Source organism: Monodelphis domestica, chromosome 3 (assembly GCF_027887165.1).
Source record: "Monodelphis domestica isolate mMonDom1 chromosome 3, mMonDom1.pri, whole genome shotgun sequence".
NCBI classification, from domain to species: domain Eukaryota; kingdom Metazoa; phylum Chordata; class Mammalia; order Didelphimorphia; family Didelphidae; genus Monodelphis; species Monodelphis domestica.
The window spans coordinates 199,161,947-199,187,306 of NC_077229.1; the positions used below are offsets into that span (position 1 = coordinate 199,161,947).

The 25,360-nt window shown below is 35.8% G+C and overlaps 2 long non-coding RNA genes across 2 annotated transcripts; one reads left to right on the plus strand and one right to left on the minus strand.

The window, feature by feature from the left end:
• Positions 1–356: 356 nt before the first annotated feature.
• Positions 357–25,274, minus strand: LOC103100633 (uncharacterized). Its single transcript, XR_465097.3, has 3 exons — positions 25,068–25,274; positions 21,177–21,378; positions 357–714 (listed from the first exon to the last, which is right to left on the minus strand). It is a non-coding gene; the product is annotated as an uncharacterized LOC103100633 (long non-coding RNA).
• Positions 8,050–9,802, plus strand: LOC130458363 (uncharacterized). Its single transcript, XR_008917607.1, has 2 exons — positions 8,050–8,342; positions 9,331–9,802. It is a non-coding gene; the product is annotated as an uncharacterized LOC130458363 (long non-coding RNA).
• Positions 25,275–25,360: the final 86 nt, after the last annotated feature.

Here is a 25,360-nt window from a genome sequence, read left to right on the forward strand (position 1 = left end):
AAAATATTTCTTTAAAAGTTATGAAAGTCATATTTACTCCCATAATAAATATACCTGACTGTCATGCTATATTATCTTTGTTGTCATCCACCTCTTATGGTTTGCAAGTTGTTTTATTCTAAATGGCCAGTTTCTTTGTGAGCTAATCATATCTAGCTATTACTTTTTCTTCCTTTCTCTAACAACTTTTAGTAGTTTCTTGGAGGCAGAGACTCTTATTTTTGCCTATTTCTTCAGGGCCTTCCTTTGTGTCTTGTAGTAAATAGGAGTATTTAGTAGTAAATAAATTTAAGAAATATTTTTTTAATTGAATTGAATTGTGGAGAGTTTTTTTTTTTTTTAGGAGTATAATTCAGTAGAATGTTCATTGACAGAATCTAGAGTTCAAAGAGATGTGTTGGAATCTTGACTCTGACCCTTACTGGCTATGTGACTCATAGAAAGGCACAGTCTCTTGGAATCTCAGTTTTCATATTTCGTAGATGGGAATAATGCCCTTACTTTCTACCTCACAAGGTTCCTGTAATAAGAGCATTCTGTAAACTATAATGTATATGTAAAGGCTAAATATTTATGAGAAGAAAAGTAAAGATCCTTCTTACATTAAACTGAAGATTTCATTTTGTGCTTCAAATAATTTCTTCCAGGCTACTCATTAGTGGATGCTCTGAAGTCACTTGTGCTTAATGGAGATGAACGAACTGTAGGGGTAAGCTATAACAAAAAAAGAAGAATATTTCTTTTTTTTATTTTTAGTGGACGGGTGATAATTCAAACAAATAGGTTCCTGAATCTTTTCTCATATACATTAGAGGGAGTTGGGTTGTCAGGAGATAGTTTGCATATATCTGACATAGTTCATAAATGTAGAGTCTCAGTCTACTTCATAAAAATCTGGATTTCTTTAGGCTTTGGATAATAGGATAATAGATTTGGAACTGAAGTGACCTTTGAGACCATCAGCCCTTTCACTCACTACAAAGCTGCCTGGCTCATGTATTTAAAAGCTATCAGATAATTTTCAATAAATCAAAGGGTGGCCTCTTATTATTTCATCAGACTTTATTGAAGAACTTTTTAATATCTCTTAAAGAGTTAAAGAAATGTAAACTCTCCTTTAAACTTCTTTTGTAAGCTCTGAATGTGTCACTCTCAGATTTTCATCCTTTATATTCTTCAAATAAGTTACTCTTTGATTACACATTCATATACATACACATAAGATACACACATTCAATATTTAAAGCTAGAAAAGTCAAAAATAGGCTTTGACCCAAGCCTTGTCAGGCATTAATCTAATTGTTATGAGATATACACAGATTTTACTCAGAAGGCAATGTCTACCCTCACAGAGCATACAGCCTTTTGGGAAACAAGACATCAATAATTAAAAGTTTAATAGCATAACATCAATATAAGAAATGTTATGAGACATTATGTGATCAATTCAATTTAACAAACATTTATTAAGTGTCTATTGTATATAAATATCAAATGAATAATATAAACAATAAGTACAGATAGGGAGAAATATCTACGTGATGGAATGATCAAGGCAGGTTTTCAGAAAGAGTTGAGAATTAAACTGGACCTTGAAATAAGTACAGAATTTAGATAGGTAAGAAGGAAGGTAGGAGGGATATCCCTTTATCAATTCCCATCTATTTTTAACCTTTCTGTGGTCTCTGACCATTTTTGGTCACCTGTTTTTTTTTTTTAAATACTCTTCTTTCTAGTATTCTATGATACAACTCTATCCTGGTTTTCTCCTTATCTGTCTGAGGATTTCTTTTCACTCTTCTTTGCCAGGTCTTCCAGGGAACGCCCACAAGTTATGGATGCTCCCTTGGGCTTTATCCTGAAGCTCCTTTTCTTCTCCCTCAATACAATTTTGCCTGGTGATCTCATCAGATCCTATGGATTCAATGGTTGTTTTAATATCAATGATTCTTAAATCTATTTAGCCATCTCTAATGCCTCTTGTACTCTCCAGTCTTGAATCTCCAAGTGCCTATTTGAACATGTTACTGGAAGGGGTACCATCTTCCTCCCAGTCACCCAAGCTCACAACTTAGTTGTCATTCTTGGCTCCTTACTCTCACCCACCATTTCCAATAGGTTTTCAAGTCCTAAAGAGTGTAATCATTTTAAGAATCATAATGTACCTAGAAGGCTGAGAAAAGACCAGTGTATTTATTATCTTTCTCCTTGAAAAGAAAAAGTAAGTACTCTCAAGCCTAGAAGGAACCATCATATAATTTGGATGCAAGTACTTGCCACATAATGGAACCAATAACTTAAGAAATATGTGCACATCTCCGCAAGGTAAAAGAGTAAGTAAGGGTTTTTATAGGACAAAGATGGACATTTAATAGCTTTTAAACAGAACCACACTAGAAGCCATTCATTGTCATTCTTATCATCATAAGAAGCAGCATAATGTAAGGAAAGAATTTGAGTTTTTACCACAACCAACTCTACTATTTAAAACTATATGGCTAGAGCTTTGTCGAATCAAAGTTTTGGGCCAGATGACTGCTAAAGTCTTTTTTAGTGCTAAATCTAGGATATTCATAACTCATGTTTATATAGCAACTAAATGGTGCAGTAGAAGGAGGGCTGGGTCTATAGTTAAGACCTAAATTCAAATCCAGCCTTAGATACTTCCTGGCTGTATAATCATGGGCAAGTCACTTAACTGGTGTTTGCCTCAGTTTCCTCACCTAAAAAATGAGAATAATAATAACATCTACCTCCCAAGGTTGTTGTGAGGATAAACAGAGATATATTTGTAAAGTGCTTTGCAAACCTTAAAGCATTTGTAAGTGCCAGCTGTTATTATTACATAGTACTTAGCAATTTACAAATTGCTTTCCTCACAACAACCCTGTAAGTCAGGTAGTACAAGTAGTTTTGTCCCTATTTTATAGATGGAGAATACTGAGGCTTAGAAAGATTAAATGATTTGCTGAAGGAAATAAGACTTTTAAGAACTCTAATCTAGGTCCTCTGACTCCATAACTAGTTTTCTTTTGATGAACTGGAGAAATACACTAGATGTGTTATTAGAGTCATGGCTGGAATCTGATAATGTGACCAGATCTGTGTTGCCCCTGCCTTGATGTGTCAGAGCTGTGGAGGACATAGCCCCTGGCTTATATTATAAGCCAGACAGACAAAGTAGCAATTAAACCTCAAAATATGCCAGATCACAAGATGGCTGAATATGAAAGGTATGAAATTGCTTGACTCTTTAATGAATGAATTTGAAGTTTAGTTAAAGTCTCTAAAAGAAAATACCACTAATCAGTGTCAGAGTCCTTTGTGTAGGACTGTTGGGAAGACTTGGGCATGAGTTGTGTAGGTTAAGAAGGCATAAATTGGTCATGATCTATCTACACCAGAGAGAGGGGGAGAGTCAGTATTCACATCTATGAGATCATGGAGTCAAGCCATTTGAATCAGTGTCTCAAATACCAGAGTGGTGGCTAACATCGTGAAAAAAAGAAGTGAAAGTCCAAAAGACTAGGTGTGATTGGAGAAGTGGTCAAGACCAAACAAAATCAAGTATCGCCAAAGACAATATGGAGTTGTATCCTTACAATAGGAAAGCAAAGCTATTTTAATGTCCATAAGATAATGACCAACCGTGTAGGAGAATAGCAGAAAGAGATTAAGATATCATAGTAGATTAAAATCTGACTATAGAACAACCATGAAAAGTACTGGATGAAGTAAGATGGTAAATTCAATGTTTGTCAAAAGAATCTGGCTCGTAAGAAGCATAAGGCAGTATTCCTTTTGTGTCCATTTGCCAGCTTCTTACTAGAATAGTGTTACTAACTTAGGGTTCCACAACTGAGATCAGAGATGAAGAATAAATAAAGAAAGCAAGATAAATGATTCCCTAGTTATGACGGTGACATGGGTTAGAATGACTTAATTTGAGGAAAATAAATGCTGCAGCTAATTTCTAGTATGAGGTTCCAGCTAAAGGAATTTTAGTGCCTGTAGCAAAAATGCTGACCTTGATATGACCTTTGCTCCACCTTTCTTCTATCCTTCTTCCCTGAGATGAGTAAATAAATACTTTCATAGCCACTCTATCAGAGCTGGTTCTGATTCTTCATTGGAAGGGGATGTTAGAGAAAAACAGTAGAGATGTCAGGGGAGAGATAGCATGCTAAGCCCTAAAGTATTTCATCTAAGGCTGTTTGTGTTTTCATTTTCATTTATTTATTGAGTATCCATATTAAATTATGCAATGCAATTAAGTTAGCAGACCACATGATTTAAATTATATTATCTGTACTATCCACATAAATTTAATTGCATAATTCATTATGTTCTTGTTCCGTGTTTTATATTACTTGCTTCCATTACATTTGCTAACTGATCCAAGATTCTTAGAATGACATCAGGCAGGAATGAGTGATGGGCCTGGTGGGCAGATGGTCAGATTCTCTTAATTTACTAGTTCATGGGTTCTGGTGTAATAGGAGGGATAGCAGAGATTAATGTGAGGGACCCCTATTCCATTGAATTCTACAGTCTGATGGATGAAGTTATTGGACAGGAAATTTGTCAGGAAGGAATATTTCCCATGGAGCTAGTCAAAAGCTCTGACCTAAAGCTAAGGGGCATATATTTTACTGGAATGACAGAAATGCTCTTGATGGATTTCCATAATGAAACATTCTGTCAGAAATGGTTGGCCACTGAGAGCCAAGATGACAGACTCCTGTGAATTAAGAAGATGGACCCTAATCAAGCCATAAAGCTGTAGAAATGGCTTTGCCATTCACTTGGCCCTTTTTGGGGGGGGACTTTCTTTTCCTTGACCTTCCAAAATGGTGACTTGCTTGAGGAACACATGGCTATGGCAATCAGTCTGTGCTTTCCTATGAGGTGAACTTAAATTGGGATTGTTGGAGGGAACTCTGGCCACATGTCATATAGGTGAACAATTTTAAATTTTTTACTAAAATTCTCAAGTGATCCTTCTTACAGAGCCAGGGAGGTAAAATCTGGGCCATGGGCTACATGATGGACCCCTGGGATTTTACCTATAGTTTTGTCATACCTACAACTCCTACAGAAAATATAGCTCTATAAAATGTTATTAGAGAAAAACAATCCAATTTTTTTTGTATAGAGATTTTGAAAATTGTAATGGATTGTATTGAAAGATAACTAACTTGAATTCAAGCAAGAAAGCACCTCTTTAGCTTTGGTTACCACAAAAATAAGTTTGTGTCTATATTTTTGTACATTTGTATCCTTTCCTTTTTTTCTTTTAATCCTTTGGGGTATGGTCTTTGTATGTATTGTTGCATTGAGGTGTATATACAAATTGGTAACTTTTTCTACTTGGTCCAAATTGTTTTCCAGAATGGTTGGACCAATTCACTCTTCCACCAGCCATTCACTGGTACTGTACTTGTTTCTTCATATCACCTTCACATTTGTCATTTTCCTCTTTTGTCTTTGCTAGTCTGATAGGTATGAGGTGGAATATCAAAAGTAATTTAATTCACATTTTTTCTAGTTACTAGTGATTTAGAGCATTTCTTCATATGATTGTTGATAACTTCAATTTCCTTGAAAATTTCCTTTTCATATCTTTTTATCTCATGGGGAATGGTTCTTAGTCAAATATCATACACACATACACATACACATATTAGATATGAGAAACCTGATGCAGTTTCCCACCACAACCAATTACCTGTTTCCCTTCTAATTTTTAATACATTCAACTTGTATAATAACCTTAAATTTTTATGAAATCAGAATTGTCCATTTTATTTTATGCGCTCCTTACTACAACTGGTCTAGGCATGAATCTTTCCCCTATCCATAGATCTCATAGGCACTTCTTCCTTGCTCCTCTAATTCTTTATGATGTGGCCTTTTATACCTAGGTCATCTATCATGTATCTATTTGGAGCTTGTCTTGGCGTATAGCATGAGGTTCTGGTTTAGAACTGCAAACTGCTGTCCAGTGTTCCCAGTGGTTTTTATTAAATAATGCTAAATAAAATTAAATAATGAGTCTTTCATCCAGTTAATAGGATCTTTGGATTTAACAGTACTATGTTATTTGTATTCGTTTGCTTCTATATGTTATATACCTGACCTGTTTCACTGACCAACTTCTCTTTTTTCCAAATAGCACAAAATAATTTAAATGATTTCTGCTTGATAGCACAATTTAAAAATTAGGATTTATAGACTTCTTTCTACTTTTTTCTGATATTGCCCATCACATGTCCTTGTTAATCAAATGCAGTTCATTTTGCAGAATCATTTTGCAATCTTTCTTTGCTTACTACAATTCTTAACTGTTTCTTTCTCCACGTGAATTTCATTATCGTCTTTTCTAGGCATAGAAAATATTCGTGTGGGTGTTTGACTGGCATAGCATTAAGTAGGCAAATTAATTTAGGTAGTAGTATAATTTTTGTCATATTGGCTCAACCTATCCATAGTTTCTCAAATTATTTAGCTTTGTCTTTATTTCTGCAAATATGTTTTGTGTTTGGAAACATATAATTCCTGGGTGAATCTTGTTAGATTCATCCCTAAATATTTTTTACCTTTTCTAGTTATTTTGAATGTATTTTCTCTTTTTAATTATTTTGTTGGTAATGTACAAGCATTTTGATTATTTACATGGACTTATAATCTACAACTTTATTGACATTATTTATAATTTAAATTAATTTTTAGTTGTTTCTTTAAGTATTTTATTTTATCATCTGCAAAAGTGATAATTTTATTTCATCTTTCCCTATGCTTATTCCCTCAATTCTTTTTTCTTGTCTTATTACTAGAGTTGCCCTCTTTAGCATCATGTTAAATGGGAGTAATGATGACAAGAATTCTTGTTTTTCTCCTAAACTTTTTGGAAAATATTCTAACTTTTCTCCACTGTACTTAATATTTGCTCTTGGACTTAAACACTATTTACTATAATTTTTTAAATTTTAGTTTATTCCTATGATTTTTATAATTCTGATAAAAATAAATTTTGGATTTTTGTCAAAAGTCATTTTAGCATCTGTTGCATTAATTATATAGTTTTATTATTTATTCTTTGGAACATGGGCTATTAGGTCCCAAAGTCCCCCTCCCCCTTTGGGAAGTTCACCATATAGCAGAATAAGACCAGTATCGAAGTGAAGGAATTTGCCTGACACCTGTGATCTTATAAATGAAATAGCCTGTTTTATCTCCATTTTACTTCTTCTCTTTTCCTTATGCTTTCTCTCACCCCTGTTTTTATTCTTTCTCTCTTTATTTCCTTTTAAATATCTTTTCATGTTCCTCCCCAATAAAAATACCAGACTTGCTGTCAAGAGACAGGTTCTAGTCCCAGCTTTAAAATTTACTAGTTATGTGTATGGGGAAAAAACACTTGACATCTCAAAGCCTCAATTTCCTTATCAGTAGAGGAGATACTATGATAACACCTGTATTACCTATCTAAGAGTGTTATCATGAAGAAAAGTGCTTTGAAAAAATGAAGTGCTTTATAAGCATAAGCTTTTTGCTATGTAGAATGTGAATTCCTTAAGAGTAAGGATTGTCTCATTTTTCTATTTGTACTGGCAATGTTTTGCACATAGTGCTTCATAAGTGTTTTATTCATTTGTTTAATCAATCATTTTTTATCAATCATGTTTAATCAATCACATCAAAGTGATTTAGAGATTGTCTTTATCTAAAAACAGTGTTGTGAATAAAGATAGAGTTGTGGACTTTGTCAAGAATAAATAAAAATAATAGCTAGTATTTTTAAAGTAATTTAAAGTTTATAGAGTATTTTACATTTTTCTCTTTACAATAACCCTGGGAAGTGGGCACTATTAATATTCCTATTTTACAGATGCAGAAACTGAGGCAGATGGAGGGTAAGTGACCCAATTACATTCACACAGTTATGTTGGAGGTCAAATTTGAACTCAAGCTTTCCTGAATTTGGATTCAGGGCGAGCTGAAAACCTGACTTAAAATCATGCCTCAGGTTCTTATCAGCATATTTATGACCCTGGCTAAGTCACCTCTCTGAACCTCAGCATCCTCATTAGTAAAATAGTGGTAATAATAGCATTTATGTCACAGAATTGTTGTGAGGAGAAAATGGAAGGTTGACTGTAACTAAGCTTCTAACCTATGTGGATTGGCAGAGAGAATGCTGAGGCTGTGTACCTGTGTAAGAGCCATAGTTCCTTGGGAGAGATACATGTGGTTCTAGACAGTCTTCTAGAGAGACAGAAGAGGTTTGAAGCTACAGACATGCAAGGGAAACCAGCTTCTCAACATTTTCTTTATTTCCAGTATGTCCCCCAGAGACTTTCTCTGGATGAGATTAAGCCTTTCCTTTGGGTTTGTGCTGAGCTGAGATTTTATCTCACACCTAGCTAAAGAGTTCATTATTCTTGTGTGTTCTTTGACATCTTCTGATAAGAATGATGTCTCCAATTTCTTTTTGCTGTTTGCTTGGGAAAATGGGTTTACACTAGCTGCTGTTTATGATTGTCTCTTGTGGGAATAATTAGCTGGTAAATGTAAACTCAGAGCTACCAAAGCTCATACTTCTTAAGAGAGACCAAGGACTGGAAACTCCTAATTAACATACCCCTAGAGCAGGGAGATTTATATGAGGGAGACAGATAAAATCTAGTTGGATCTTCTCAGAGTCTAGAGAAAAGAATAAACAGTCTCAGGGGGGCTCCTGGAGTCTGTTTGTTCCTCTCCACCCTCTACAGCCCATGTCAGCTTTTCTAAAGTCACCCCGGACTTCTCTCTGGAGAGTGGTGGTCCAGATTCCAGAGATGTCTATCTATGTCATTCATGAGCCATATCAATTCATGAGGACACATAGACATATTTTAGATGGCCACACATATCTTACATGTAGACAAAATATTTGCAAAAATTAAAGTGTCATATAAATATAGGCAATTATTCCATTTCCGACCTCATTCTGTAATCTCTTATGAAAGACTTATTCATGGACATTTCTGGTATCAGGAAATTAATGATCTCCAAAAACCATCTCATTCTCTTTCTAGAAAACTTTTAATTGTTAGAAAATTCTTCTGTAGTATTAAATTTTTTCTTCATGTAAATTGAAACCATTGCTCCATTCAAGATTTAAAGAATCAGTTTAATCTTTCCTCCATGGATAGTTATTCAAATCTTTGAATGCAAATAACACTTTCCCCATCCTCTCACCATTACTAAGTCTTCTCTTCTTCAGGATAAGTTAGGGTTCAAAAAACATTATCTTGACACTGTATTTTTTTTTGGTCATTCTTACAGGAGAGGAGTTAGAAGCATTAGTGAGGCTGAAGACAAAAATATGAAAATAGTTGGAGAAATCAGCAAAATGGTCAAGAAATACTAGGATGTGATTTAATTAGTAGTTCATGATGAATTCAATTCTAAGAAGATACAATGAAGATAGTCAATGAAAGGGAGTCACCTAGAAAACTAAAATGCTGAAAGATCCTAAGGAATGATTGAGTTCAAGTGTGTGGTTTGCATAAGTCCAGAGCAAAACAAAGTGGAAGGGCTATTTTGAGTTGTAGATAATGACTAGTCAATAGCTGTGAATCTTAGAACAAATCCTTTAATTTCTCTAGAGATGCTTCATCTATAAAATGCAGGGAATGAATCTACATGACCTCCAATGTCCCTTCCAGTTCTACATCTATGACCCGAAGATTCTTCGTTCACAAACTTGTTGTATTTAAAATCTGGCTTCATTATTAATCAATTTCTTTATTATTAATCAATTTCTTCTGAATGAGGGATGCATGCCTATCAAATAATATGATTGTTTTATACAAGGTGTGACACTAAGTATAAAAAATGATTTTTGAAAAATCTATCTTGTTTGTACTTCAGTAAGTGTTTTTCTTTAGAAAAGTTGGGAAACTAAAAAGTATATATTATTGTTCTGAGTCATTGCACAAAATAATAATAATATCTAGCATTTATAGTATACTTGGTTTGTATAGCACCTTACAAATATTGTCTCACCCTCACAGCATCTCTAGGAGTTTGGTGTTATTGTTATTTCTCTCTTATAGATGAAGAAACTGAGGTAAAAAGAGACTAAGTGACTTGTCTAGGGTCACAGAGAACAGTTTTGGAATGGTCTTTAGAGGAGAAAACTACATTTGGATTTGGGAGACAAGTGACAACAAGAAAACAAGTTTGATTACTTTATTAATCACATCTCATGTATTGAGCACCTACTGTATGCTGATGGAGGATACAGTTCCTGTCCTCCAGGAACACACAATGTATTTGGGGAAATGATATTGGCACCAAAGAAAAGGAAAGAAACAATCAAAGGAAGTACACTATAAAAACAAGTGTGACAACAAATGATAATCAGAAGATTGGAGTAGGTACCAATTTGCATACAATAAGCCTTGTGGAGCAGAAAAGATTTGAGCTGGACTTTAAGTGGAAGTGGCTTAACATTCTAAACTGAAAGAACCATATGAGGAAAAGCTTGGAGGTAGGAATGATGGTGAAAAAATTAAGACTGGAGTGGAAGGTTCAATTTATAGAGTAGTGGGATAAACAACTGAATAGTTAGCTTGAAGGTTGAATACAAAAATCTAAAATGCCAGGTTGAGAAGTTTGAATTTTATCCTCTAGAGTAGATAATTAGGGAGAATTGTATATATTGGCACAGATGAGTGATACAAAGAAGTTAGTGCTCAAGGAAAAAGTGGGATAGTGTTTAGGATGGACATGCCAAGAGTGATTGGAACTGAGACCGTTAGGATGCCAAAATGTGTAGATTAGAAGAGTGGTAGTGGGTATGTAGAGAAAGAAATGGATGCAGGATACTTTTAGAGAAAATGAAGAGGATTTGGCTACTGATTCTATTTTGACAATTATAATAATTATTATTTATATAATTGAATAACTTTTAAAATTTTACAAAACATTTTGTATCTATTGTTTCATTTGTTACTCACCATAACCTTATGTAGCATATGTTAAAACTATCCCCATTTTGCAAATGAGGGAACTGAGATTCAGCAGGGCTAAGTGACTTTTCTAGGGTCACACAGCTAGTTAATGTTTGAGGCAGAGTTTGAACTCACTTCTAACTCGAGTTATTATATATAATGATTCTATCCACTCTGAAGGGAAAAATTAAATATGATGCTTGTTTTAAAACCAAGTGGTCAAAAAAATGGTGATACTACTGACAGAAATCACGAACTTAGACTGTGTTTGGCATTGGGAGGAAATGAGTTTTTATATCTTTAGGTCTAGAAAAAAATGATTCTCAACTGGAGAAAGTATATAACTGAAATGATTTAAGGGGATGGGTCATTGTTATCATTCAGTCATGTCTGACGCTTCATGTTTCCATTTGAGTTTTTCTTGGCAAAGATACTGTAGTGTTTGCCATTTTCTTCTCCAGCTCATTTTATAGCTAATGGAACTGAGGCAAACAGGGTTAAGTGACTTGCCTAGAGTCACACAGCTAGTATTTGAGGCCAAATCTTGACTCCTGGCCAGATTGATGCCTAATTTTATAGAGCTGTAGGAAAATGGAATTTTGAGAGTCTTGTTAGTTTATTTTACTAATTCCAAGTGGGAGACCTAGATTGTAGGATCTAGAGCAGCATTGGTGAAGGTTTTCAAGTTTGCATGCCCAAACTACAACTTCAAGCTGCCTGTGAGGAGGTAGGAAGTGCTCACTTTGGGTGGCTGGACAGAGGGGTGGGGCATGAAAAAATGTCCTCAGGGGCTGGGGAGCGGGGAATGAAGCAGCTACCCAAGTGTGGGCTTGGCACTCATGCCAATACTTAGCCAATGCTGATCTAGAGCTAGAAGAAACTTGGAAGATAGCACTTTCAGCTCCCTCATTTATAGAGAAGGAAACTGAGGGTCAGTGATGTCAAGTGACTTGTCCAAGGTGATATAATTATTTAACATAAGGGGCAATATTTTAATCCCAAACCTCTGAATGCAGTCATTAATCTTTCCCCTGTATTAGTTCAATTCAATTGAATTGAACTTCAGACATAGACCCATTTCCTATTTTAATAACTTCTAAGAGAAGATTTCCACAAAGGGAAACAGTTTCCCTTTATTCCTTATTCCAGTAACTAAAAAACTTCACTCCTGGGAAATTCTTCCCAGAAAGTATTTTCTGGGCTCACAGTTTCCCACTCAGTGTTCTGAGGATATCCCTGAGAGATTGGGGAATCTTTACTACTATTGTTTAAAGCTCCATTCAAGTTCCATAACAAAAATGTGAGGGAGAAATCATAGTTCTCTTCTTGACAGAAGTCAATACATTGTACCTGAGTTCCACTTAAACAATTAATACAAATTTGGTTTTACAAAATGATATTTTCTTCAAACATTTAGCCAGAACAGAAAAACAAACATTTCTCTCCAACACCTTAGGAGCTTACTATCTCCTATATCACTTCAACGTCTCAGGACAGTGGGTTAAGATAATTGCTATATCGACTGGTTTTGCCAAGTTAAGGTCCAAATGTAGAATTACTGACAGAAAAGTGTTTATTTCAGCTACATTCATCTGGGTCCCAAAGGTTGCTCCTAGATCCTCTGGGCATCAGTGTTGGGCAAGGTGCAAAACTTGTTATGGGAAGAATTTTTAAAAATGGTCAACACGATTCATTGCTTATAAGAGGGTTAAAGGAAGGAAAAGGGCACAGAAGAAGTCATTGGATTTGGCAAATGGAAGATCACTAGTGATGATGAAGAAAGTTTTGGAAGGTTTTGGGATTGGAAGCCATGGGGTTTGATGACAGAATGGGTAATGTGGAAATAGAAATTACAAACCTGCAGTACACTTTCCAGAACTTTTTCATGGAAAGGGAGAACAATTCTAGATTGAAGACCTGAGGGAATGAATGGATTGATTTTTAAAACTAAAAGAGATTCTCTACTGTGGGGAGGGAAAGGAAGGATATACTTGGGAATTTTCATGTAATAGACAAATTAATTCTAAAAACTTAAAGATATATTGTGGCTTTTATATACACTTTCAGAATACCGCTCTAAAATGGAATACTTAAAATTTAAATTTATTTGTTTGTTTGTTACATTGAAACACACAGTTAATTCCTCCCATTAAAGAAAACATATTTTCACAAAAAGATAATCTATGTCTTACTTACTTCTATTTATCAATTCTTTCTCTGGAAATGGACATACGCAAGTCATTCTTCAAAGAATATTTCTGTTGTATTATATAATGGTCTGCTCATTTCACTCTTCATAATTTGATATAGATCTTTCCATGTTTTCCAAAAATTAACCTGCTTGTCATTTTCTTTGGGACCAAGTATATATTTTATCTTAACAAAATGTGGAGAAGTTCCTTTTTAATTATTGGAAATATTAAAAGGGCTCTAATTTCTATTATGTATTTACTTGGGCTTTCATGTTATAGATATATTGATGACTTTTTCAGGAGAAGAGTAATTCCAACAATAAATCACTACCTGTATTTCTTCTTAGTCAAAAGGGCAAAATAAAGAGCTGTTAAGAGATGACAAATAGCTATCCCTGTTTTCCATGGTGGGAGAAGATGAGCTAAATTATTTGACACCACCTGAAGCCAAACTGCTAAGTAGCTGAAACTTCCCTAGGAAGCTGACAATCAGGTTTAGCAAGGCTTCTAGAGTTCCCCACGCCCTCCTCTGCAAGACAGAACATTTCTTTGGCTCACTGAAACTGCTCTCCAGTTAGGACTTTCCCCCCCTGAAATTTGAAAAGTTACTGCCTCATGTCAGTGCAGGCTAAATGTGTCCCTCTGGAATATCCAAGGTACTCACAAATACTGGGATAAACATTTGTTCCTGGCAGAGCTGTTACTGGAGATGATTATCAATTTAGACACTAATCACAGAACATTTCCCTTCCATCTTTCCCCTCCTCATCCTCAGAGATAGAAATGAACATCAACAATTGAAATGCAGAAGCTGAAGTTTTTGGACATGGCACTAATAATATACATATTATGTGTATATATAAATACACACACAGATTTTATGCACATATGTATACATATTTACTTATATATGTTAATAGAATGTGAGCTTCTTGAGGCAGAGACTGTGTTTTTGTCTTTATTTGTATGTCCAATGCTTGTCATAGTGCCTTTAATGTAGTTATGTTCTTAATAAATGCTTGTTAATTGATTTCTCTTGTTTTCTTTTCTTTCTTTTTTTTGATAGAAGATGTAGTTGGGGGGGAGGAAAGGGAGGTAGCAGTGATGACAGAGAGAGAGAGAGAGAGACAGAGAGAGAGAGAGAGACAGAGAGAGAGAGACAGAAGGAGGGAGGAAGAGGGAGAATGATAGAGAGCAAAACAGAGAGACAAAGAGGGAACAAAAGTGGGGGGAAGAAAGAAAAGAGATAGTCAGTGAAAAAACTTCAAAAATTATGAAGAACAAAATAAGCACAACAAGAGAACATTGTATACAACAACAGATATGTTGTTTGAAAAATAATTTGTGTATGCCTAACTCCAGAGAGAGATGTGATAAGTAGAAATAAATAAGATATATAATTCTATATCTTTTTATGAAATGATGCTGCAGGGATTAACTCATTATCTTAATATTTTAAATGTTAAATATAAATAATTTTTTAAAAACCCTTACCTTCTGTCTTGGAGTCAATACTGTGTATTAGCTCTAAGGCAGAATGGTGGTAAGGGCTAGGCAATGGGGGTCAAGTGACTTGCCCAGGGTCACACAGCTGGGAAAATATAAATAATTTTTTAAAAATGCACAGAAAAGATAGATGCACAGACAATTATGACAGTATTTTGAAAGTAATGTGGAATTTGTCATACACCTTTTTGAAAGAGTGAGTGATAAAATGGAGATTCACAGTTCCTTATACCTTTTTTTTTGGGGGGGGTGTTCTGCTTTGTATATGAAAATGCTTGATTTGGAGTGTTTAAGTTCAGAATTAAAAAATAAAATTAGTTCTAAAAAATGTGCAACCTACACAGGGAAAGTAGTTCATCTTTTAATACTTTTAGTAATAATACTAATCTTCATGCCATTTTCCTGGTTTTATTGAGTTCACTGCATTTATACCATATTATCTGTCCATTTACATTCTTCCTTGCATGGAGACCTCTCTAGAAGACATGGGGATACTTCCTTATGGAACAAACAGTGGGATCTTGAGCTGGTGATAATTAGGTCCAGGGAAAAGCTGAAAATTTTAGGAAAGTATCTAAAAGGTGAAAACATGTGCTAAGAGGGCGTAGGTTGTCATCATTGGGCACCTATACACTTCTGAATCTGGTTCAGTAATTGTTTTAAAGGCTCTAATCAGGATGATTGCTGGCTGCCTCACTATTGCCTCAGCCCCTCCCTTTCTCAGGCACCTCACTATATAGTTCTGTGCATACCATTCTCTCACAGGATACCACCATTCCAATGAATCATTGCCCAATTGGGTGGAGATTTTTTGCTTTCTTGCTTTAGGCCCTGGATCTTGTCAGCAGAGCTGTCTTGTTTTGGTGTTGAAGTTCAGAATGAAAAAATAAAATTCATTTTTAAAATTAAAATTAAAACACCAGCAGAATGAAAGCAATTCATCTTTTTTGAACTAAATACATTTTTTAGGTTTTTATGGTTTTTTTGGGGGGGGGAATAGACACACACCTTTGGGCTCTGTGTTCAAAGTACTTATTTGGATATTATTTGACATCTATATTTGCATGCTGAATTCTTAAGCCCCTAATTCCAGGAATAAAAAATACAAATAAAAAAACCAACCACCACCACCACCACCAAAATCATCTGCTGTGACCTGCTGTTTCCAAACCCAATATTAAAAGTATTTTACATAGGGATAAGGAAAAAAGACCTGAAGCTGAAAATAACTATTCAACAGCTCTTACTTCAAGGCATACGCTGCCTGCTCACTATTGAGGCAATTTAGTAAGTAGAAAGAGTATTAAGCTTGGCATCAATATAGGGAGCAGTTGGCCTCTTATTAGCCAGCAGTGTGACCCTGGACAAGTCAAACAGGTAAATCTGAGCCTCAGTATCTTCATCTGTAAAATGGATAATAATACTTTCAATAATATTTACTGGGTGTTTTTCTGAGGATTAAATGAAATAATGTGTACAAAGTATTTAATAAAGTTCTCTATACATCTGAGCTATTATTACACCATAGGTTTATGTTTATCATTTTGTGTCCTATTTTGGTTCATAAGATCATTAAAGGCAGAGACTATGGTTTCTCTGTACTTATCCCTCCTCTTACTAACACCCTCCTTTCTTGTTTCTCTATATTGTTATTTATACTTGCAGTTTCCCGCCCCAATAAATAATCACTGATGTTCATAATAGTAATATTAGTCGATGGAATCCTAATTTCCTACAAATGATGAGGTTCCTGGTTAACAGGTCACTTTGAAGGTAAGCAAGAAGTCCGGCTTATCCTGTTGTGAAAACTCACACAAGTGTGCTGGTCCTTGGATCCTTCAAATCCAAGTACTAAGCAAGTACTGCCTTTATTTCTGATTTTAAGTCATGCAGTCCTGATATTCAGCTCTTTTAGAGAATAGAATGTTTAGCTTTTCAAGAGATAAACTTGAGATTAAAATTAAATAAGTCGCATGAACAGACTTAGGAGAACCACACAAGCTGAAGAGGAAAACCTGTGACTATCTTTGCCCATAGATATAAGTATAAAATGAGTCTGAATCGTCACTGTGGCTTATAAGCAAGTATTTGACCTCTTCACTTTACAGTCAGCTGACCTGTATGTTTCTACACAACTCAACATGCATTTCTTAAGTGTTTGCTATGTGCCTGGCACGGGGCCAGGACCTGGGGATAGAAAGAGAAAAATAAAAGAGTCTGCCTTCAAGAAACTTAGATTTTGCACCAGGCGTTTCAACAGGTATGCTGCTAAGTAAATATAAGGGGTGACTTGAGGAGAAAAAGTCCAAAATTTAGATGGTACAAGAGAAGAAAGAGCACCCCTATCGAGCCCCTAAAGATAAGGATTTTAAGAGGCAGAGATGAGGAAAGAGGTCATTCTAGGCATGGGAGACAGCCTGTGCTAAGGCATTTACAAGAGAGTAATGTGAGATATAGTGCATGGGAAAGGGAAAAGTAATGTGAAAAGAAAGGAAAGACCGGTTAATGGCAACTAGGTGGTTCAGTGGATAGTCAAACCTGGAAATGGGAGGTCCTGGTTCAAATCCCACTTCAGACATTTCTTAGCTGTATGAGCCTGGGTAAATCACTGAACCCCAGATGCCTAGCCCCTACTGCTCTTCTGCCTTGTAATCAATATTTAGTATTGCTTCTAAGACAGAAAGTAGGGGTTTTAAAAAAGATATAGGTTACAGTCAAATAGCAGAATGCTTTAAATGTCAGATTGAGGAGTTTGTATTTTATCTTGGAAGCAACAGGAGTATTGAAAGGTCTTGAGTAGAGGATGGTTAGATCAATGTCTTAGGAAGATTGGCAGTGGAAGAGATTGGAAGCAAGGAGACCAGTGGAGAAGCTATTACAACAGTCCATGCCAGAAGACTTGGATTAGAGTAATAAGCTGTTTATTTTATTTTCCATTAATGCATGACTGCAGTAATTTTTTTTGTAGTATTTGGTAGTTTTTATGACCCTTTTTATAGGAATAAGTATGTGCTTATTTCTTAGCATTTTACAAATGCAAGTGTTATTCTTCACTCTGGTGAATATAAAAGAATTGATTTAGCTCACTAGAAAAATATATACACACATATATGGATTAATCATGACTGACTTCATAATTAGTGCCTTCTTCACCTTGTTAGGGTCTCTGGGAACTGGAAATCTAAACCCCCTCCCCTATAGTACATGAGGTAGCGTTCATATGTAGAAGAATCCCGAGAGCAAAAATCACAAGGGCCTCTATAAAGTCTTTGTTGCTCCCTTGAGCCATCGACCCAAGGCCATTCTTCTGGCTCTGGACAGATGATTTAAGAGGTAGAACTCCCAGAAAGACCCATATTCATGTTAAATGGCTACTATCCAGTATACTTTTGGGGTTTTAATATTTCTTGCTTTCTTTTGCTTTCACCCCAAAACCAGCCTGGAAATTCTCCCCCTAAAGTCAACAATTATAATTGTTCATTTGGATCCCTAAAAGTTCCTAACATCCAAGACCATAGATAAGATTCTCCATAACCCCCTTAATAGACAACCTTGAGTAAATTGTGAAATATTTTAATTGTGTATCCTCATGTTCCTCAACTAATTACTGTACTCAAAGATATTGAAATATAGGGAAGCCAAGGTAATTATAAAAAGGATGGGTTACCTCTAACAAAGGTCAGAGATGAAAATTCCTATTCAAAAGTGAAATCTGGGAAGCCATCTTAGAGATGCTGCCAAATCATTGCATCACCCCACTTTAGATGCAGATTTGCAGGACCAAAGCAGCATCCTCTCCAGTTCCCCAACCAGATGGAAAAAATAACCTCTAATAAATCTCTTTTGGACACATAAATATTAGTGTGGGGTTTTTTTCTTCTCCCCTTTCTAGTATCGACACTGGATTACCACATAATCCCTTCTTTGGAGAGGTATTTGCTGCCAAATGTCGGAATTAAAATAAATGGGGAAAAATTGTGTTCTCATTTTTAAATTCCTAGAACTCATACAGAGAGAGCCTCCCCCCACAGTTACTATAGGGAGTAACCTCAGTTTACTCTGTGAGTGTAGAGGTCAGATATGAGAAGTATTGCTTGTGGAAGAATGTAGTAGCTTCTGAAAGAAGCTAGGTTTCTGTGAGAGGAAAAAGAGGGGGAAAAGGTGAAACAAAGAGATCTAGGATGAAGGGAAATTTGTTCAAAATGAAACAGATATTCCAGAGGCAGAATTCCTAGCTGTTAAGATGCCAATATTAAAAAAAAACTCCATGTCTACCACACTTAATTCTTCAGAAAAAAAAAGTAGCTACTGCTAGATTAGTATCTTTGTTAATAATGGCATTTAATAAACTGGGATTCTGCCATGACCTAGTGTGTAAGTTTCATTGTATTTGAACAAATACATTTCTTAGCAGAGAATTGTTTTGATCCATGGATCATTGAGTTATTGATTGAATGTTTTTCCACTCAATCTTTCTTTTATAGACTCCATCATGTGATGAGAGTGAGGGATAATCAGTGGTTAGCCCCATGCTAAATTGGTACCTCCTTATGTCAAGAAAAAGGTTGCACACTTCAGACTTATGGAAGGATGTGGTCAAGAGTCACACAGAAGGAATAGGCAATCTGTATTGTTTGATGTAACATTCACATTGGTAAGATTGCAGGCATTGAGACAAATCCAAATCCAAATTCTGAACTGTTGCACTTTGGACTAAGTTGCTTAGTATTATCTAAATCCATTGTTTTGTTCTTTGCCTTGGTGACTGGCAATATTTCAAAATCCCAAATAGTTCTGAAATTTGAGTGTAGTCCTAGCAACAAACTTTATCTACTGTCCAAACTCTGTGCTCAGAAGGTCAGCACTATTAGGTTAGGTTGGTGACATAGCCTGTAGGTTCCTCAAGGTCCCACTAAACGTGGAACATTATTTTGATAATTCAGGTTGTTTCAGCAAAGGATTAGCTGATTTGGTTCTTGGGCTGCATTTATGTTTGTATGAGCTCATGATACATTTATCATTAAGATCATAAAATTTGGGGGAGGGGAAGCTAGGTAGCTCAGTGGATTGAGAGCCAGACCTAGAGATGGGAAGTCTTAGGTTCAAATCTGGCCTCAGATACTTCCCAGCTGTGTGACCCTGGGCAAGTCACTTGACCCCCATTGCCTATCCCTTACCACTCTTCTGCCTTGGAGCCAATACATAGTATTGACTCCAAGACGGAAGGTAAGGATTAAAAAAAAAAAGATCATAAAATTTGGGGATGATTGGAGTTTATTGACAATATAATATAGATTATTAAAAATAATTTGGGTTATTTGTTATCTTGATTTGTTATAACTTCGCTAATGAGGCCAAAGCATACAGCAAAGGTAATAGATTTGAGTCCATATGGGCCAGTAAGGGTTAGGGTTTTACAGTCACAACTTTGTCCTTGGGTCCAATCAATCATCTTACTTGGACTATTGGTTGAAAAATAGGTGGGAGAAATTACTATAGCTTAATAGTACAAATCCATGTTTGCTCTATCCATGGTAGATAATTAATATCATCTTTATACAAGGAAGATAGACTATCCTTGCTATATTGGCTTATAGTGTAAGGGATTAAGTTGACTAATGTTGGAGGGGATGTGAAAAAATGAGGAAACTAATATATTGTTGGTGGAACTGTGAACTAATCCAGCCATTTTGGAGGGCAATCTGGAATTGTGCCTAAAGACTTTTAAAATTATTTATACCTTTTGTCCTAGCAATATTAATATTATATTTATTTCTAAGGTGATCAGGGGAAAAGGAAAAGAACCTATATACTCTAAAATAATTATAGCAGCTCACTTTGTTATGGCAAATAATTGGAATTTGAGGGGATGCCCATCAATTGGGGATTGCTCAATAAGTTGTGGCATATGATTGTGATGGAATACTACTACACCATAAAAAATGATGAGTAAGGGTGAGTGAAATGAGTTGAACCAAGAGAACATCATATACAGCAACAGAAATAGTGTTTGAAGAATGACTTGTGTATATCTTTCTCCAGAAAAAGAACTAAGAAATAGAAACAAACAAGATATCTTATATCTTATATACATATATTTTTTTCATCAAATGATGCCTTCTCTCATGTAGGAGGGAGGGAGTTAACTGGGTATTTTAATATAATAAACAAACAAATAAATAGCATTTTAAAAAAGTGATCAGAAGAACCCCTGCTCAGTGTAATAAGTTGCCTAAATCCACTTGAAAAGGTGATAATGGACCTTTGTTAGATGGAAATACTTCCAATGGAATAAACATGCACATTTGGTCCCTTGCTGAAGGATATTTACTTTTGCTCAGAGGGCATTGTGAGAGCCTCATTGATTTGATGAGTCCCCTAAATCTGATGAGGCAGCAGGGAGTGGACTGTTGTCATATTGGAGAACTTCCCATTGAACTGGAATTGGCCCCTTAATGAGGGGTATGTTTCTTACCTTGAGTATGGACTCTCCCCAGTGACTAGAACTGTCTCCTGATGTCTCACAAACAAGCAAACGATGGTTCAGCAAAATCAACTAGCATATTATCTTGTGATTCATGGTTCACTGACATCCATGAAGATAGACTCGGATTGGAGAAACCTGCCCCTCATTGAAAGATCCAAGGAAAACAACTGTGTCCACTGTTGTTCAATTTCTATGGTGGAAAAAATAAATAATTATCCTTAACCAGATATCCAAATTGTACACCGAATGTCTTTTCTAGAGGAAACCCTGTTACTCACATTTAGGGGAAATCACAGACATAAGTTATATTTAAGCCTTATTTTAGAAATTTCTCTGGAGGTACCTTAGGATAATGAGCCAAAGAAAGAGAAACTTGACTCCATCTCTTTTAAGGAATCAATTTCCCAAAGATCAAATCTAGGTCCATTAGTCTAATTATCTTTGGGGAGTCTGTGGACCATAGGGTATATTATGGAGGCTTATCTGGATTTTGACCTTGAAAACAAATACAAGAATTATATGCCTAAACAAATGAATTGAAGATATGTGGAGCCATTTCTCCTTGTCTATCTTACAGGATACAGAGGAAAACCTATGACAAGAATTCCTCTTCCTTGGTCTCAGACATCCAATCAGCAGAAAACAGCTCCAATTACTAAGAACAATCAGAAGAGCTCAAAGTGACCTCCATAAAGGCATACGTTTCTCAATAAGAGGCCAAGTCCAGCTCTACGGAAAGTCCCCATGGTCTCATCAAGTGGATTTGAGGGAATCATCTGATTGATCAGGGAATCTCTAGATTACTCCTGTTACAGGATCCAATGTGACACATTCTTTCCCCAAATGTGTGGGTTTTTTTAAGTACTCTTACTTTCCATCTTAGAATCAATACTGTGTATTGGTTCTAAGACAGAAGAGTGGTGAAGGCTAGGCAATGGGGGTTAAGTGACTTGCCTAGGGTCACACAGCTGGGAAGTATCTGAGGTCATATTTGAACCCAGCACCTCCTGTCTCTAAGCCTGGCTCTTACCAAATATGTTTTATACAAAACTTACACTCTTTGTGAGAGAGTAAAAGGGATAAAGGGATAAAGACAGAGTAAAAGGGATAAAGGGATAAAGACAAGGAAAGGAAAGATTATAGAAATCACTAAAACATCTTTATTTGAATGTTAAGAAATATATATTTAGTCACTTTTCATGATAAACATATTTTAATATTGTACTTGATCACTTGATCACTAAGGGCACTCCAGCCAAAATATCCTTCTGCCACTGACTTCTACATCATATTTAAACTTCCTCTTCTGGGCCTTTGCATAGCCTGTGCCCATTCCTAGAATGATCTCTTCTCCTTACCTCTTCCTTTTTGAAACCCTAACTCCCTTTAAGATTCACCTTAAATGGGAAAGGATCTACTAGTACAAAAATATTTGTAGCTGCTCTTTTTGTGGTGGCAAAGAATTGAAAATTATGGGGGTCTCTGTCAATTGGGAAATGGCTGAACAAATTGTGGTACATGTTGGTAATACAATACGATTGTGCTATAAGAAATGATAAACAAGATGATTAGAAAAAGCTGGAAAGATCTGCAGGAACTGATGCAGAGTGAAATAAGCAGAATTCAGAGAACATGGTACACAGTAATAGCAATATTGGAAGATGATTAGCTCTGGAAACCTGGCTACTCTCAGCAATGCAATGATCTGGGACAATCCTGAAAGACTGATGATGGGGAATGCTATCTGCCTCCACAGTAAGAACTGTTGGAGTCATCTTTCCCATCAGTGTATTTATGGTTTTACTTTGGGGTTTTGGTTATATAAGAGTGTGCTCTTACAATAAAATGACCAATATGGAAGTGTGTTTTACATGATAATAAGAAAGAAAAACAAACAAAAATTCCCCTTAAGTGCTTCAAGAAGCTCCCAGTGATTAATATTACTCCACCACCCCCCTCAATGACATCATATTTGTTTTGGGGGGTTTACTTTGTTTTGTCATTAGATTTTATTAGTACCTTTTGCTTTTATATCATATTTTTCTCTGAATAACACTTCTTTCTCAACCCACTGAGCCTTCCCTTATAACAAAGGTGATTGATTAAACAACAAAAAAAATTCATCTAAGTCAACCAAGACAGAGACAATACCCAACGCCATGTACTATTTATTTTATCATCTCTTCTATATTTACTTATCTCTGAATATATTGTATCCTCCAGTAGAATATAATCTCCTCATGGGAAAGGATTTTGCTTGTGTTTGAGTCCACAGTTACAAAGCTTAGGAATTTCTTATTTAATTCTTGTGAATGGATAATGATGGATATTATATTTTAGACCTGTGATTTCATTAGTGTGGGTCACCTGATCATGCAAATGGGCAGTATGTCAATAATTTATAGTCTTAGAAAGTAACCTAAGTAACTGAGAGTATAAGTGAATTAATCACAGTCACATAAATCTTGAAGTCAAGAGTAACTAGTAAATACAGGATCTGAATTTAGATCTTCCAGAAACCAAAACCAGCCCTTAATCTATTATTCCATGCAGCCAGTCAATGATGGAGGATATTCCTTGATATTATAGGCTTTTGAATAAAAAGGCTTAAGTGCCACTTGAGATCTAGCTTCTTCAAATCTCTAATTGCATTTCATACCTCTCCTATGCAATTATTACATTCCAATTTGTAATATAGTTATATGTGTCCCTCCCTGTCTTATCAACCCTACTATCATTTAAATTCCCTGAAGGCATCTTTGCATCTTTCACAGTATCTCTTGCCCATAGTAAGTGCTGAATAAATATTTGAATTTTATTTTGAACCTTCTATACATAAACCAAAAGACTCAATAACTATATTTAATCCAAAACTTAAAGATTTCTAGGGTGATTTGCCTCAACTATTTAACTTCTAAAGTAACTTAAACAAAATACCACCTTCCTGTTCCTTGAGCTAATCAAAGTTTATAAATATACATATATATATATATATATATATATATTTTTTTTTTAAAGGAAAAAAGGAAGAGCAGCTAGGTAACTCAGGCCTGGAGAAGTGAGGTCCTGCATTCAAATTTGACCTCAGATACTTCCTTGCTGTGTGACCCTGGGAAAGTAACTTAACCTGTTTGCTTAGTCCTTGCCCTTCTGTCTTGGAGTTATTATTAAGACAGAAAGTAAGGGTTTAAAAACAAGAAGAAAAGGATACTTTCCCTTGCTTAAGTTTTATTACTGGTTTTCTGAAAAAAAAAAAACCTTAATAGTTATTGACAAACTTGTTGGCTTATACACAATCCTTTAATTCCAGATTCCTTAATCTTTTTTGTATCATAGACCCCTTTGGCAGTCTGGTAAAGCCTATGGACTTCTCAGAATGTTTTAAAATGAATAAAATAAAAGGTATAGGATTATAAAGGAAACCAATTATACTGGAACATAGTGTAATGGATGGGTTGGTTGGTGGTAAAGAGGAAACAGGATCCAGGAGAGACAGCTGATGTTTAGGTTGGCTCAGAGAGAGAAGAGGGAGTTTTGATTAATTTCCTCCTTCAGCCTTCCCTCCTCAGCTATGGCTGCTCTCACAGATTGGCTCTTGTCCCCCTCCACTACTAGAGTGGAAAAGATTTCTTTTCAGGAAGATGTCTCTTCCCCTTCAAGTTGTCCCACTCACACTTGAGTAAATTTGAGAAATATAATATAAATTAAGTCAACTAGGGTAACACAAAGAAAATGGCTGGCAGGGAAAGAATGGGTGAGGAAAATGGGGAAGGTGTCCTTTCTCTAACTATCCCTTTTCCCTCCCTCCTCAAGTTTGGGAGGGAGGGAACTCAGGTCTTGGCAGCCTGAGCCCCCTGAGGAAAAGTCAGGTTGACTGACCCTGGTCTTTGGCCCCTGGCCACCAGGGCACCAGGAGCTGTGAGGTAAAGTTTTTACAGATGCTTAAATGTCTTCTTCAGATGTTCCTTCATTTGGGAATTGGAGGGGGGGTGGGGAGAATGTCCAGTTGCCAGAAAAGGAAAGAGATGGGTATATCCCAGGAGAAAGGCTTGGCCAGACCTCTCCTCCTAGGCTTCTCAAGGTTGAGAGATCTCAACTGAAATCCCAGCCAGAATCTTCTGGTTTCTCAACATTCCAGACCTCCTGGGACCCCTCCCCCATGGAGGTGAGCA